Here is a 14,743-nt window from a genome sequence, read left to right on the forward strand (position 1 = left end):
TTAGTTTCATTTTTTCTACTCCTACCTTTGGCTCCTGTTTATTGAACAATTTCCTTTATGTCTTAATGCCTTTCAGCCACCAAGTTGGAGATGCTAACATGATGCCATCCTGACCTCACCATGCATATGACCTCACCAATGCATCCTGGAACCTCACCTCTCCAGAGCCCTAGCCCACTAGGGAAAGATAGAAATAGGCTGGGGGTACATGTCAACCTTCCAATGCCCTTGTTCAATGAAGAAGCAGTTATAGAAGCCAGAACTCCCACCTTCTGCACCCCATAAAATGTTTTGGTCCATATTCCCAGAGAGGGATAAAGAATTGGGAAGCTTCTAGTGGAGGGGATGGGACATGAAACTCTGGTGGTGGGAACTATGTGGAATTGTACCTGTTACCTTACAATCTTGTTAATAATTATTAAATAACTAATAAAAATAAAAAATTATCAAATAAAGCATAATACAATGGTCTGTTTGACATATTTCTTTTTTAAATTTATTTTTATATGTATTTATTTTCCCTTTCGTTGCCCTTGTTGTTTTTCATTGTTGTAGTTATTATTATTGTTATTGATGTCGTCATTGTTAGATAGGACAGAGAAAAATGGAGAGAGAAGGGGAAGACAGAGAGGGGGAGAGAAAAACAGACACCTGCAGACCTGCTTCACCGCCTGTGAAGCGACTCCTCTGCAGGTGGGGAGCCGGGGGCTCGAACCAGGATTCTTACTCTGGTCCTTGTGCTTTGTGCCACTATGTGCTTAACCCACTGCGCTACCGCCCAACTCCCTGATTGACATATTTCTTCATTGAAAAGAACCCGTAAGGGATGTAAATATCATTTGTAAAGGTAATCTCCATCCTGTCTTCAGGGTACTTCATATGAAATTAATATTTTGTCCAGAACATAATTGGGGGTGACATATTTTTGTTCCATTCCTCCCCACTGAATCTGGAAGCACAGAAAATTCTTTCTTAACTGAGTGATGAAATTGGATAAGACTGAGGAAATTTCTAAGCAAGGTGGTGAAAGTGTGAGTTGACTTCTTTTGACCACCTTCATTACAATGTGAAAAAGAAATGACTTAACAATTGAGTTATTATTTAGAAGGAAAACAAAACAAAATATGAAGAAATTCTTACCCTATCTACTTTGTAACAAATAAGTAAATTTCATAAAAATGAGAGAATCAGTTTAGGACCTTGAAAGAAGTGGTCAAATGTGATAAATATTATATATATATATATACTTTGTCAATAGAAGTCAAAAGAATTAAGGGAAGTCATGTGGTCATGTAAACACACACACACACACCATTATTCAAGATAATTGAAGAGTGACTTGGCAGACATTTAACACATCATTGGGACTGCTCCAATCATCACTTGTCCAGAACACAAGCGTAAGTGGGGCAGAATGATTTCAAAGAAGGGGCCACTGCTGCCAGTGTTACCTTATGGTTTTACACCATCAGCTTTGCTTCCTGCAGTCAGTCTCTGTGTTCTTTTGTGTCCTTGGTATGGTTTAGATGATTCCTGGGCAGTATGGAGTATGCCCACAAAACCAGTGGTGGCATACCTCTACCTAGCGGTGCTCCCTATGCAACAGAGCTCAATGCCAAAGTGTGTGTGTAGGTGGGGTGAGGGGGTTGGCTTTCTAAAGCTCTGAGTAGACCATGTGTGTACCCCATTGAGCCTGAAGTTCACATCCTTGAGTCAAAAAAGGCTATTCTCACCCCACGAAGGTTATTCTTGAACCATAAGGGTATATAGATTTGTTTGAGACTCCTGTTTTATTTCTTATTTCTCCTTCAGGATGGGAGTATCTATTCTATGTCTGTTCCAATTATATTCTGGAAGCAAGAGCCACATTTCATGTTTATATTTCATAGGTAAAAACTAGAAAGAAATCTGCCTCAGCATAAACTGAGGCTTACTCATACCTAATAAAGAAAACATTTAGATAAACCATTAACCCCTCAGTAATTTTTTTGAAGTTGGATTCAGATGTGAGTTGTAGACCTGTGAGAGAACCAGGGATATGAGAAGAGCCTCATGTAGTATACAATAGAATGAATATTGATGTCACGCTTTCCCTCTAACCCCCTTCTTCTGGGTAAAATTCCAGTTCCCAAGGTTATGGTATTAGGAAGTAGAACTTCTGACAGGTGCACAGGTCTTTTAGGTTGAATTTTCATGCATAGGATTAGTGATTTATAAAAATAAAACCCACAGATACTCCTGCCATGTTAGGATACAGTATGAAGACTGTGTTTGAGAAAGTAGGTTCTCAGTGGATTTGAATTGCTGGCATCATTATCTTGGACTTTCCAGTCTCCAGAATTGTGAGAAATAAATGCTTGTTATTTATAATTCAGCCAGTCAGTGCTGTGCTACTACAGACCAAGTGACCTAAGACAAGCAGGAACTACATTCCAGCCTTTTGTGTACCTTCAGGATTCAGCATTTGTTCACTGAACATTTAATTATTGGAGGGAACTTAAGACTGAAAAAAAAGTATATATATATATATTTACTTTTGAACTTCCATATGTGTGTGTGTGTGTGTGTGTGTGTGTGTGTGTAGAGAAAGTCAAAAGACTATTTAACCTTAATCTCTGATTAATCTGAATTGTTTTCTCTTTTTCTCATGCATTAGCAATCCTTAAACACATCTGTTTTTCACGCACTTCTTCTTTTCGCATGTTCAAAGGACATTGTGTATACAAATGAGATAAGGGCAACTAAACTCCCAATATCCACATGTATACAAGTGTCAGTGTTTAAGTAGACAGTCCCAGGAGAGAACACTTAAGATGTCACATTTCATAAAACTTCCCTCACTGAAAGACATAAAAAAATTGGCTGGATTTGTAAATCTGAAATTTCTCTCAGAGAGGCTTGGCTCACCATACAGACAAGCAAACAAATCTGGAATTTAAGAAATATGAAACACTAGAAATAATATATTATTTTGTGTTTTTTTTCTTTTTAAAAAATTTAGTTATTTATTTGATAAGACAGGAAAATTGTGAGGAAAGGGAGAGGGAGAAGGAGAGACAAGAGAGACACCTGTAGCACTGCTCCACCACTCGCTCCTGAAGCTTCACTCCTGCAGGTGGGAGCCAGGGGCTTGAACCTGGGTTCCTGAGCATTGCAGCATACGCACTTAACCAGGTGTGCCATAACCCAACCCCTGTATTATTCTTGTTTAAAACAGGGTTTTATTACTCTGGGGTGATTTGTCCAGAGAAGAAGAGAGGAAGAAAGAGTATAGGGGGAGGGGGTAAGGGGGCGGGCTACAGCACTGATGTATGGTGCTCCCATTCAGCGAACTGGGGGCTTGAACCTGAGTCACATGCACAGCAAAGCAGGCATCTTCCCAGGTGAGCTCTCTCATTGACCCCTCAGATATCCTTTTAAAACTATATTAATAATCATTTTAATAAGACCTCAGAAAATGGGACATTTTCATAAATATAAACTTTTCATATTTTGGATATTTTTATACTAACTTTACCTCCAAATCAGTTCAGTATCAAACCTTTCCACATGTGGGTCCATGCCAGAGGGAGTTTCTAATGCAGATATTAGCAATCCTCTTTTTGACCAAGTAGGAAAAACTGCCAGAAGACCCAAACTGGGAAGCTTAAGCTCTTCACATTTAATATCTACTATAGATCTGGAAGGAGAGAGGGAGAGGGAGAGGGAGAGGGAGAGGGAGAGGGAGAGGGAGAGGGAGAGGGAGAGGGAGAGGGAGAGGGAGAGGGAGAGGGAGAGGGAGAGAGAAGGGAACATTCTTTGCAGAATTTGGTTCTTTCTAACCTCTCACTTGAAGTACAATCATATCGTCCTTGTAACATCTCTCTTTTTTTTTTTTTTGGAGTGGGGGGGCTCTTCATAAAGAAGGTGAATTACTAGCCTGTAAAACAAAACCAGCATGCAGCAAACTCAGCCAATGCCCTTCACATGTCACTGTGGCTGCTCATACATCATTCATACAATCCAATCCATCCCCACACCTTCGGCTGCTGCTTGGGTTTCCCTGCTAATGCACTCCTGCAGTGCCTGCTTTCATGTTCTGACTTTGCTCGGAATAAAAACGATTGGGTGTCCCCACCCTGTATATCCTGAAACTAAAAAGAATCAATTAAATCAGCCATATTTCCATCAGGGGGGCTACCGCTGTTCCCCAAACAGCTTAAGCTGTCTTCTCATAGTTTATGATGTCAGCAGGATCTCCTGACTGAAATACAGCCTGGAAACCTCACCCCACCCCCCTCTCTGGCCCTCTGTCTGCAGTATATATTATTCTTGTAGTTTTCAGAGACAGCTGTGTGAATTAATGAACTGATGTGAGAATCAGAGTTGGCCCGGAGCCCCATTTAAAAGTCATGTTGATGACCTCATAAAAACAGCAAGGAATGCTTGCAGTTTGCTTGTAAAATAAATCCATTTCTTAATAACTTGGAATGCCCACATAATTCAGTACATATTTTAACCCCAAATGATTACTTCATAAGAGAATGAAAATTTCCCATGAAAAAGACATTTAGGGGACCCAGGCAACTATAAACTTTAATTGATATTTCACAGTATGTACAAGTTTGCTCTCTGGGGAGTGTAGAATATCATTCTTGCACCTGCACTTTCTCTCCAGAGTTATAGTATTTCAACCATTAAACATTTTTCATTAAAGCACCTCATATAGAATTAGTCTAATCTTATTTTAACAAAAGTATTCTATATTTAGTTTTTTCACACTGTATTAGTCCAAACCGTTAGAACTAGCAAGACTGCTTTTGTTCTCTGGCAAAAGCAAAAAGGTAGTCTGTACCCACTCACTTCAAAGATGGCCCTGACTGCATTTGTGGCCTTTTGAAGCCAATGCAACATTTCTAAAGTCAGACCCTCCTGGGAAAACTGCAGACCCCAGAAAAACTCAAACACATGAGAAGCTGTACTGGCTGGCAGAATCTTCCTTACCTGTGAAGGGCCACAGAGCCAAAGCACCTCTCAAGTAGGGAAGGAGGCAGCATAGTTTCCCCTAGTTAGAACTGAGGAAACGTGCAAAGTTCTGCACTTTACAATTTGAATTGTACAGTTGCTATCTTGCTGGCAATCTTGGGTGAACTTGAACAAGGAGAAGGAAGCCTTTCTGAACGCCTCAAGTTAGCAGAGAGGGGACTCAACGTGCAGTTAGAATATGAAGCTGAGCAAGGTCTAGAGAGAACTTCTGAGGACTGCTTTCCCCTGTAAGGCTAAACACAAGTCTCTCTCTCAACAGTAACTAAGTGCTCAGCATTGAGAACACCTGCAGTAAACTAAAAGCTTTTGATTCCACAATGGTCATCAGCTTTTTTTCAAATAAACACATTCCTGAATACTTTCCTGACTGAGGTTAGCATTTACATCTCTATGCTTAGCATTTACGTAAAATCATCTTTATATTATTTCTTTTACAGGTGTTTTAACTTGACAGGCAACCAATTTTAATGTGACCTGTGACACTTTGCAGTTAGCTGGAAAATAGATAATGTGCTAGAATTTCATATATATAATATTTATTTTCCCTTTTTGTTGCCTTTTTTTTAATTGTTGTTGTAGTTATTATTGCTGTTGTTACTGATGTTGTCATTGTTATAGTTCAGAGAGAAATGGAGAGAGGAGGGGAAGACAGAGAAGGAGAGAGAAAGATAGACACCTACAGACCTGCTTTACCACCTGTGAAGCGACTCCCCTGCAGGTGGGGAGTCGGGGGCTTGAACCAGGATCCTTTGGAGGGTCTTTGCGCTTTGTGTCGTGTGTACTTAATCCGCTGTGCTACTGCCCGACTTCCTATTTCATATTTTATATTTTTATTTTTCCCTTTTGTTGCCCTTTTTTATTGTTGTAATTATTACTGTTGTTGATGTCATTGTTGTTGGATAGGACAGACAGAAATGGAGAGGGGTAGGGAAGACAGAGAAGGGGAGAGAAAGATAGACACCTGCAGACCTGCTTCACCACCTGTGAAGTGAACCCCCAGCACGTGGGGAGCCAGGGCTCGAACCGGAATTCTTAAGCTTAATTCCTTGCTCTTCGCGCCATGTGCACTTAACCCTCTGTGCTACCGCCTGACTCCCCCTATTTCATATTTTTAAAACTTTATTTATTGCATAAAAACAAAGAGAAGTAGAAAGGGAAGGAGAAAATAGAGACAAAGAAAGAAAGGGACACCTTCAGTAATGTATGGCTGTTTGCAAACCTTCATCCCACAGGTGGGGACAACCGGCTCCAAACCTGGTTCTTGTGCATTGTAATATGTGTGCTTATTATTATTAACTGGGTATGTCACCACCTGGGGGGTCTGGTGTTTAAATTTACAACAAAGAGTGGTCCAGGAGATGGCGCAGTGGATAAAGCCTTGCACTCTCAAGCATGAGGTCCTGAGTTCAATCCCTGGCAGCACATATACCAGAGTGGTGTCTGGTTATTTCTCTCTCTCCTCCTATCTTTATAATAAGTAAATAAATAAATAAATAATATAGAAAATAAATTTACAGCAAAGAAGAAATGTGTCAAACACAGGACATGATTACTTAATCTTATTATAAAAAGAAATCTGAAGTGATACAAATGTTTTTGTTTGATGCATTAAAATATTAAAGCTTTCTACACAGTTCTGATAAAATGGATGGTGAGTTCACAATGTTAAACTTCCACTACTCTCTGTAAGTTTCTCATTAAAATAAATAATTTTATAGAAGTAAATAAATAAATAGAACCTCTATGACACACTCCTTATATTTTGCTAAGTGCAAGATTAAAACATAAAACCTACCAATATTTGTTGTTTTGACCTGTGGGGATAGTCCAATCAAACAGTTCCAAGGCTTCCCTAAGTGTTACCTAAAATGGAGACCAATCAGGACAATGATCCCATTGGAAGAAGTTGGACAGGGAAAAGAAAAGTTGCAAAGGAGAGTTTCCAGCAAAGGATCCCTAGGATATTAAAGGCGGGACGTAAACAAGACTAAAAAGAGAGAACTCTTGTCCACATAGGAGGGACTCCATCTTAAATCACTTCTAAAAAATAATCCGCATGCTATTGTCATAAGAATATACAGATATCACTGTTGTACACTGTTATGGAGTCATCTCTGATCTTTCTCTGGAAAGGGAGGCAGGTAAAGACAGAGGTGACTCAGGTTCTTTGGCTGAGGCTGGTTGTAACAGGTCCAAGCTTGCCTCATAGAGACACAAGTCAGAGAGGAAGTAGCAGAACTGTGACTTTGGAAGGGAGAGAGATGGTCAAAGTCTCAGCTGTCAAATGAACTAATACGCTTTTTTAAAAAATTTTTTTTATTTATTTTCCCTTATGTTGCCCTTTTTTATTGTTGTTGTAGTTATTGTTGTTGTTGTTATTGATGCTGTCGTTGTTGCATAGTACAGAAAGAAATGGAGAGAGGAGGGGAAGATAGAGAGGGGGAGAGAAAGATAGACACCTGCAGACTTTCTTCACCGAAGTGACTCCCCTGCAGGTGGGGAGCCCCGGGCTCGAACCAGGATCCTTACGCCTGTCCTTGCAGCTTCACACCACCTGCGAATACAGCTTTGTTTTAATTAGAACTAAATGGTACAGTACAGGTAAAGTCCTAGGTACAGATTAAAACTTCCTTTCTCTCTCTTATTTTCCTTGGTTTTTTTGTGGAGCAGTCAAGGTCTCCCAAAGCTCAAAGTCACTGCTCCCTGATTGACTTATAGATTATTGTTTTAGTTTTTTTTTAAAACAATTTTTATTTGTGATTAATAGTGTTTTAAAAGACTGTAAAATTACAGGGTATAGTTCCACACCAGAACTACCATGTAGGTTCTGTGTCTCCGCCTCCCCAACAGTCACCATCACAGTTCTCACACAATCTAACAGCTTATTTATTTTTTGATTCTGCATATAAGTGAAACCATCTGGCATATAAGTGAAACCATTTACCACTTTACTTATTTTGCTAAGCATGGTCCCTTCTAGTTCTATCCATTTTGTCCCAAAGGATACAGTGTGATCTTTTTTGATTATGGAATAGTATTGCATGGACTATATATCCCATAACGTATTTAGCCACTCATCTGATGATGGGCATAAAGGCTGCATCCACGCTTTGGCTATTGTGAATCCTGCAGCTATGAACATAGGGGTGAATGCATCCTTTCTAATTAGCACTTGAGTGTCCACTGGATAAATGCCCGAGAGTGGTATTGCTAGGTAAGGTAATTCCATTTTTATTTGATCAACTATTTTTCCAAATTGGCTCAACCACCTGACTCCTACTCCTCCCTACAAGGTTGAAAGATAGCCAGCTGGAGAAGACTACTTGTTGTCTAAAAGCAACCAGCCCATAAGCTACCCATATCCTTACTGGAGTGTGCATAATACTGTTGAAAAACAAGGGGACCAGGGAACTGCAGGAGACTGTCATATTGTCAGGAGTAATAAAAAAAAAAGTTACTGAATAATGTTTTGCTTTTTCAGTACCTACTCTCAGCTTGCTCTACCAAACTCTCCATTCCAGCTGGCTTTCTGCCTTCCTTAATATTGCTACTCCTGATCTCTCTCTCTCTTTCTTTTTTTTTTTTTTTTTTATTTCTACCATGTAACATTATCGGTGGGGCTCGGTGCTAGCACTATGAAACCACTGCTCCCAGCAGCCATTTTTTTCCTTTCTATTTTAGTTGACAAGACAGAGAGAAATTTAGGGGGGGGAGAGAGAGAGAGAGAGACCTGCAAACCTGTTTCACTGCTCATGAAGCACCCCCCTCCCCTGCAGGTGGGAAGCAGGGTCTTGAACCTGGGTCCTTGTGCATGGTGATATGTGTACTTAAACAGGTGAGCCACTGTCCACTTCCCTTAATATTTTTTTAAGTTCCTTTTACTTTAGTAAAAGTTTTAATGTCTTGTGCAAAGCAGAGACACACATGGAGGAGCACACATGCTACAATGCAAAAGGACGGACCCAGGTTCAAGTTCATGATTCCCACCTGCAAAAAGAACGCTTCAGGAGCTGTGAAGAAGTGCTTCGGGTGTTTTGCTCTCTTTCTTTCCTTTTCCTTTTTTTAAACATTCTATTTATTTATTTGTTGGATAGTGATCATTAGTAATCTTGAGGGAAGGGGGAGCTAGAGAGGAAGAGAGACAGAGAGACACCTGCAGCCCTGCTTCACCATTTGCAAAGCTTTCCCCCTGCAGGTGGGGACCAGAGAATTGACCCAGGGTGCTTGTACACTGTAACATGTTCACTCACTCAGGTGGACCACTACCTGACCTCTCTTTCTTTCATTCTATCTACCCATTCCTTAAAGATTTCTGTCTGTCTATCTCTAGTCAATAACTAAATAAGTAATATATTTTAAAGTTTTATTTTAGTTTTTAAAGTATACTTCACTTGTTTCACTTTTTAAGTTAAACTTCATCTTCATCTCCAGCTTTTTTCCTTCCCTTAGTAGCATAAACAGGAGGATCCTTCGTGGAGGTGGGATAGGCCTCCTTCCATACATCTACTCCACTGAGAGGTTGTGTAGAGGAGAAAAAGGGAGATAGTGACAACATGTTTGAAGGCCTGTGACAAGGTGTCTGTCCTTTTCTACTTTTATTGTGGCTTTCCTGTGCACTTTCACAAAGACAAACAAAACAAATTGTAGTGAATGATTCCTATGCTAAGTTGTCATTCCAGAAGAATGGTCTTTGAAAAGACCACTAGAATTACTACCACTGTGGGGCTGGGCGGTGGCACACGTGGTTGAGTGCAGATGTTACAAAGCACAAGGATTCGGGTTCAAACCCCCAGTCCTTACCTGCAGGGGGAGAGCTTTGCAAGTGGTGAAGCAGTGCTGCAGGTGTTTCTCTGTTTCTCGCCTTCTATTACCTCCTCCCGGCGCTCAATTTCTGGCTGTCTCTACCAAATAAATAAGATAATAAAATTTAAATAAAAAAGAAAAGCATTACTGCCGCTGAGTGTTGTTTCACCGCTGCAATAAAGAAAACCAGGGGCCGGGTGGTGGCGCACCTGGTTGAGCGCACATGTTACAGTGCACAAGGACCCAGGTTCAATCCGCTGGCCCCCACCTGCAGAGGGAAAGCTTTGCGAGTGCTGAAGCAGGGCTGCAGCTGTCTCACTGTTTCTCTCCCTCTCTATCACCCCCTTCCCTCTCAATTTCTGGCTGTCTCTATCCAATAAATAAATAAAGATAAGAAAGAAAGAAAGAAAGAAAGAAAGAAAGAAAGAAAGAAAGAAAGAAAGAAAGAAAGAAAGAAGAAAACCATAGGACCAGAGCAGAGGAAGGAGAAGAGAAAAAGAAGGGTGAATGTACACAGCTTTTCTCGGAAAACTGAAAAGCAATGGAGTTGCTCTGTGGCCCAAGTTCTAGGTTCTCATGTAATTGAAATTGGCAAGAGAACACTTTCCAGATGAGACTTCACAGAGTTTATGTCTGGACCCTAGGGAGAGAGATTCAGGCAGCAGATTCCCATGCTGGCTCCCTAGGGGGACCCCATGTTGTGGTATTTAGGGGCAGGGCTGAATGAACTGCCTGTGACCCGATGGGGGTCTTCCTTCCCATCAGCATCAGAGGGACGAGTCAGGTTGAGTGTCCTAGTCAGTGGATAGGTGGAGTGTGGACAGATCAGGCTACTCCGTCAGAAGTATAGAGGCTTAGGTAACCACGCTAAGTCCATTAATCAAAGACAGTGAGCAGATTCAGCTCACCATTTAGGGGTGGTTGGATAGTTGATTGCTCTTGACCTAGGTGGGCAAGTTATTGACCCAGACAGGTGTTCCAGGGACACTTACCCAAGCTTATGACAGCATAATTTCACCACAACCATCTAAGAATGTCACAAAGGGGGTAGTGATAGCACTTAGGAGTTTGTACAAGGACAGGCTCTAAACTCAAATCCAATAGGGCGTTCCTGATAAGCACTTTCTTATCTTAGCCCACAGGATTTTGGTAGTCAGGAGGGATAAAGCCAACTCTTGGTTTCTTTGACAAGGAATATATTGTTGATAAATTTCCTGAGGACAAAAAAGGAAATACAAAGAAAAATCTCAGGAAAGGCACATAAATGAGAGGCCTGGCAATCTCTACACATCTGGATTACAGATTTCAAAGCGCTCATGATCTCATTCTCTCAATACAATGAAAAAGAGCGGAGAGGATACCCTGAAAATAAGCACCACTGCCCTTGTTTCATAACAAGGAGACGCTTGATTTGTTCCATCCTTGCACTTGTACTTTCTACTCCACAATCACATGGAACTCTATGGTAAATCACACATAAAGATTTATTCTTATAATAACGAATTTGGAGAGTTATTGCCACAATGGTGTTACATAAAAATTGACCAGAAATGTATCAGCCACAAAAAATGAAAGACAGAGAGAAAGGAAGGAGGGAAGGAAGGAAGGAAAAAAAAGAAGAAAAGGAGGGAGGCAGGGAGGGAGAGAGGAAGAAAAAAAGGAAGGCAGATGTGCAGGGAGGCAGGGGTCAGCTTGGCTATGCTCCTAGTGGGTTTCAGTCTCTGCTGGGCCCAGCAGGCCAGCTCAGGCGTCTTCTGATGGAGATAACAGAGGAACAAGAAGGCAAGCCCAACCACTAAATCAGCGCCAAGGCCTCTGCTCATGACACGTTTGCTAACATTCCACTCACTAAAGTAGAGTCAAAGGGTAACTCCAAATACAAGCCTGCTAAAAGAATTCCTTCATATTATAAGAGCTACAAAAAAAATCACGTGGTAGAATGCAAGAATACAGAGAAGGCATAACCAAGAACATTAAGATAATTGGGCAAAAATAGTAGCAGAAATTTTGGAAAAGATAGGTGCCCAGTGTTAACTTTAACAAAACAATCTCAAAGAGGGCACTCTGGCAAAACAGATGAAGGCTGACCACACACTTGCAAGCACACTCTGTTTTTACATGCTCTTATCTTGTTTACATGATACCATTAATTTTTTCAGTATGTCCTGCTTTTTGGTCTTACATTCCATGTCCTATTTTGACACTGTATGCACCTTTAGAGAAATGAACCCTCAATACTAGGACTGATGACTTGCAAAACACCAGAAGAAGACAAATATGATGAAAGAAATTAAAAATGAAAAAGAAAACATAGTAAAGAAAATATGAGATTTCCTTTATAAAAGTCAAATGTTCTGCAGTGGAAAAGAGGGCAGGATCATAGAAAAAATAGGAAATATCAGCCCATATCTGTGACCTTGGGGACAACCACTGCAGTTCCCAATTGAGGAAATGGGGACACAGAACTCTGGAGGCGGGAATGGTGTGGAATTGTACCCCTCTTATTTTGTAATTTTGCAAATCATTAATTTAAAAAAGGCAATTTTTCTCTGTCTCTTTACAGTCAGACTCTTCCCTGCTTTCTGTTTGCCGTGCCTCTCTGCTCAGCAGTGTTCCAGTAAATATATTTCACACTTTGCCTTTTGTGACTTTGTTCACGAACCCAAACCATTGATTATATCCCTGCCCACATCTCCATAAAAGATTATTTTGGGTAGGTGGGGCCAAGATGGCTGCTTGAAGACAGTACCTAGCATTTGTTCTGCAAGGAGGCAGCTTTGAACCTGGGAATTTTGGGTGAGGGCAAGATTTCCAGGCCAGTGGTGGAGGAAGTATGCAGGAGAGGTCAAAGTAGAACCAAGGCAGAACCATATAAACCACCCTTAGGCTGGCAAATGGAGGCTGAAAAGGACTAAGGAGGCATGGAGTTCCACCAAGTTGTAGATACTACTGTGACACCAATCTGATTTCACTGGAAATATCTCACCAATGTAGCCTGGAACCCCACCTCTGCAGAGCCCTGCCCAACTAGGGAAAGATAGAAACAGGCTGAGAGCATGAGACGTGCTAATGCCAATGCCAATGCCCATGTCCAGCAGAGAAGCAATTATAAAAGCCAGACCTTCCATCTTCTGTACCCCATAATGATCCTGGGTCCATGCTCCCAGAGTGATAAAGAACAGGAAAGCTTCCAGTGGAGGGGATAGAATGTGGAACACTGGTGGTGGGAACTGTGTGGAATTGTACCCCTCTTATCCTATGGCCTTGTCAATCATTATTAAATCAATAAAAAAAAAAAACACCTCATTTCCTAAACCCACCATTCATATATAGAATTTTCAGAAAAGCCAGGACATTTTTTTCTTTGTTCTTCTTTGCAAAACTGCATCACAACTTTTCCAACAACCCAATATAAACAGTACTAACAATACCTTTTTTATCTCACTATGTCCTATTATTTCTGTAATCTGAGGTCAAATTAATTATACAGTTAATTGGGGCTTAAAACTCTTATCAAAACATATTGGAGGCAATTTTCCATGTCATTATACATCATTATCATCCCAGGGGCAGGGATGTGGGATAGGATATAGTTCAGCAGGTAGAATGTACACTTAACCATGTGCAAGGAGCTATGTTCAAGACCCTGACCACTACATGGGAGCACCAAGCAAAGGGGGAAGTTTTATCATCAATAAACCAGTGCTGTGGTGTTTTTCCTCAACCCCCCCTCACCCTTTTGCTTGAAAAAATAGTCCACCAGGAATAGTGGGATCCTGTAAGCACAAAGCCCCAATGAAGCTTTGGCAAGAAGTGTGTGTGTGTGTGTGTGTCTGCTGACTTTATGTTGATTCAGCATAGACACACACTGTATTTAATCATTTTTGTTAGGGAACATTTAGTTTGTGGATGCTGTTTCCTTAACAGGTAGAAATGATGCTCTTGGTGAGGAAAAAAAATGGTACTTCTCTGAGTTCAAAGGAATATGCTGGATAGGCAAGCTATAACAGGTAGAGAATGAAAATTCAGGCCTAAAAAACATAAATTTGTCTGCATATACTCTTGGGAAATATATATCTTTTTCTTCATAAGAGGCATGAACTTTTAGAAAACTGTATTTTAGGGCCAGGTGGTGGGGCACACCTGGCTGAGTGCACATGTTACAGTGCTCAAGGACCCAGGTTTGAGCACCCGATTCCCACCTGCAGGGAGAAAGCTTCACTTGTGGTGAAGCAGGGCTGCAGGAGTCTCTCTGTCTCTCTCCCTCTCTATCACCCCTTTCCCTCTCAATTTCTGGCTGTCTCTTTCTAACAAATAAAGATAGTAAAAAAAATTAAAAAGAAAGCAGCACACTATCCAAGCGAGCTGTTAAAAAAAGGAAATAAAACTGTATTTTAATATAAAGCAACAACAAGAAGTCATTGTATAATGAATAACACATCTCAGTATATGTCATCTTAACTTTGTAGTGCTTTGCTTTTTACATATTACCACTATAAACAAAAGTACTAGCAATTTCAGTCTCCTTGAATTTTCCAGGTGGTATTCTAATGACCATGCCATCAGATCAAGATAAATATTATGTTATGAAAAGCTTATCAGTTATTTAATTAGCTAAGTAATTTTTTTCTTTTGTATTAAACATAGTTACAGTGGCCAGGAGATGGCTCACTTGGCAGAGAGTACACTTTCTTTGTTTTTCTTCCTAGGTTTCCTATTAGCCCTGCCTTAAGTCTCTATTTTTATTTGTATTTATTTTATTTCTTTATTTCACCACTCCCATCACCAAAAGGTCTGTGTCCCATACCCACACCGACAGATAATCACTGTACTTCTCCCACAGTCTTGAAAGTTGGTTGACATTTTTTTTTTTTACATTTGTATGTCTAATTGTTTATGTTCGCATACGAGTGAA

At 40.5% G+C, this 14,743-nt stretch overlaps 1 long non-coding RNA gene across 1 annotated transcript in view; it reads right to left on the reverse strand.

Moving 5' to 3' along the window:
• Positions 1-7,246: 7,246 nt before the first annotated feature.
• LOC132540922 (uncharacterized) overlaps positions 7,247-14,743 on the reverse strand; it is a 113,183-nt gene continuing 105,686 nt past the window's right edge. Inside the window, exons 3-4 of the long non-coding RNA XR_009552111.1 lie at positions 9,826-9,926; positions 7,247-7,579 (exon numbers count right to left, since the gene is read on the reverse strand). This is a non-coding gene — a long non-coding RNA (uncharacterized LOC132540922). The remainder of the gene's footprint in view (positions 7,580-9,825; positions 9,927-14,743) is intronic.

This window comes from Erinaceus europaeus, chromosome 1, assembly GCF_950295315.1.
Source record: "Erinaceus europaeus chromosome 1, mEriEur2.1, whole genome shotgun sequence".
NCBI lineage: Eukaryota > Metazoa > Chordata > Mammalia > Eulipotyphla > Erinaceidae > Erinaceus > Erinaceus europaeus.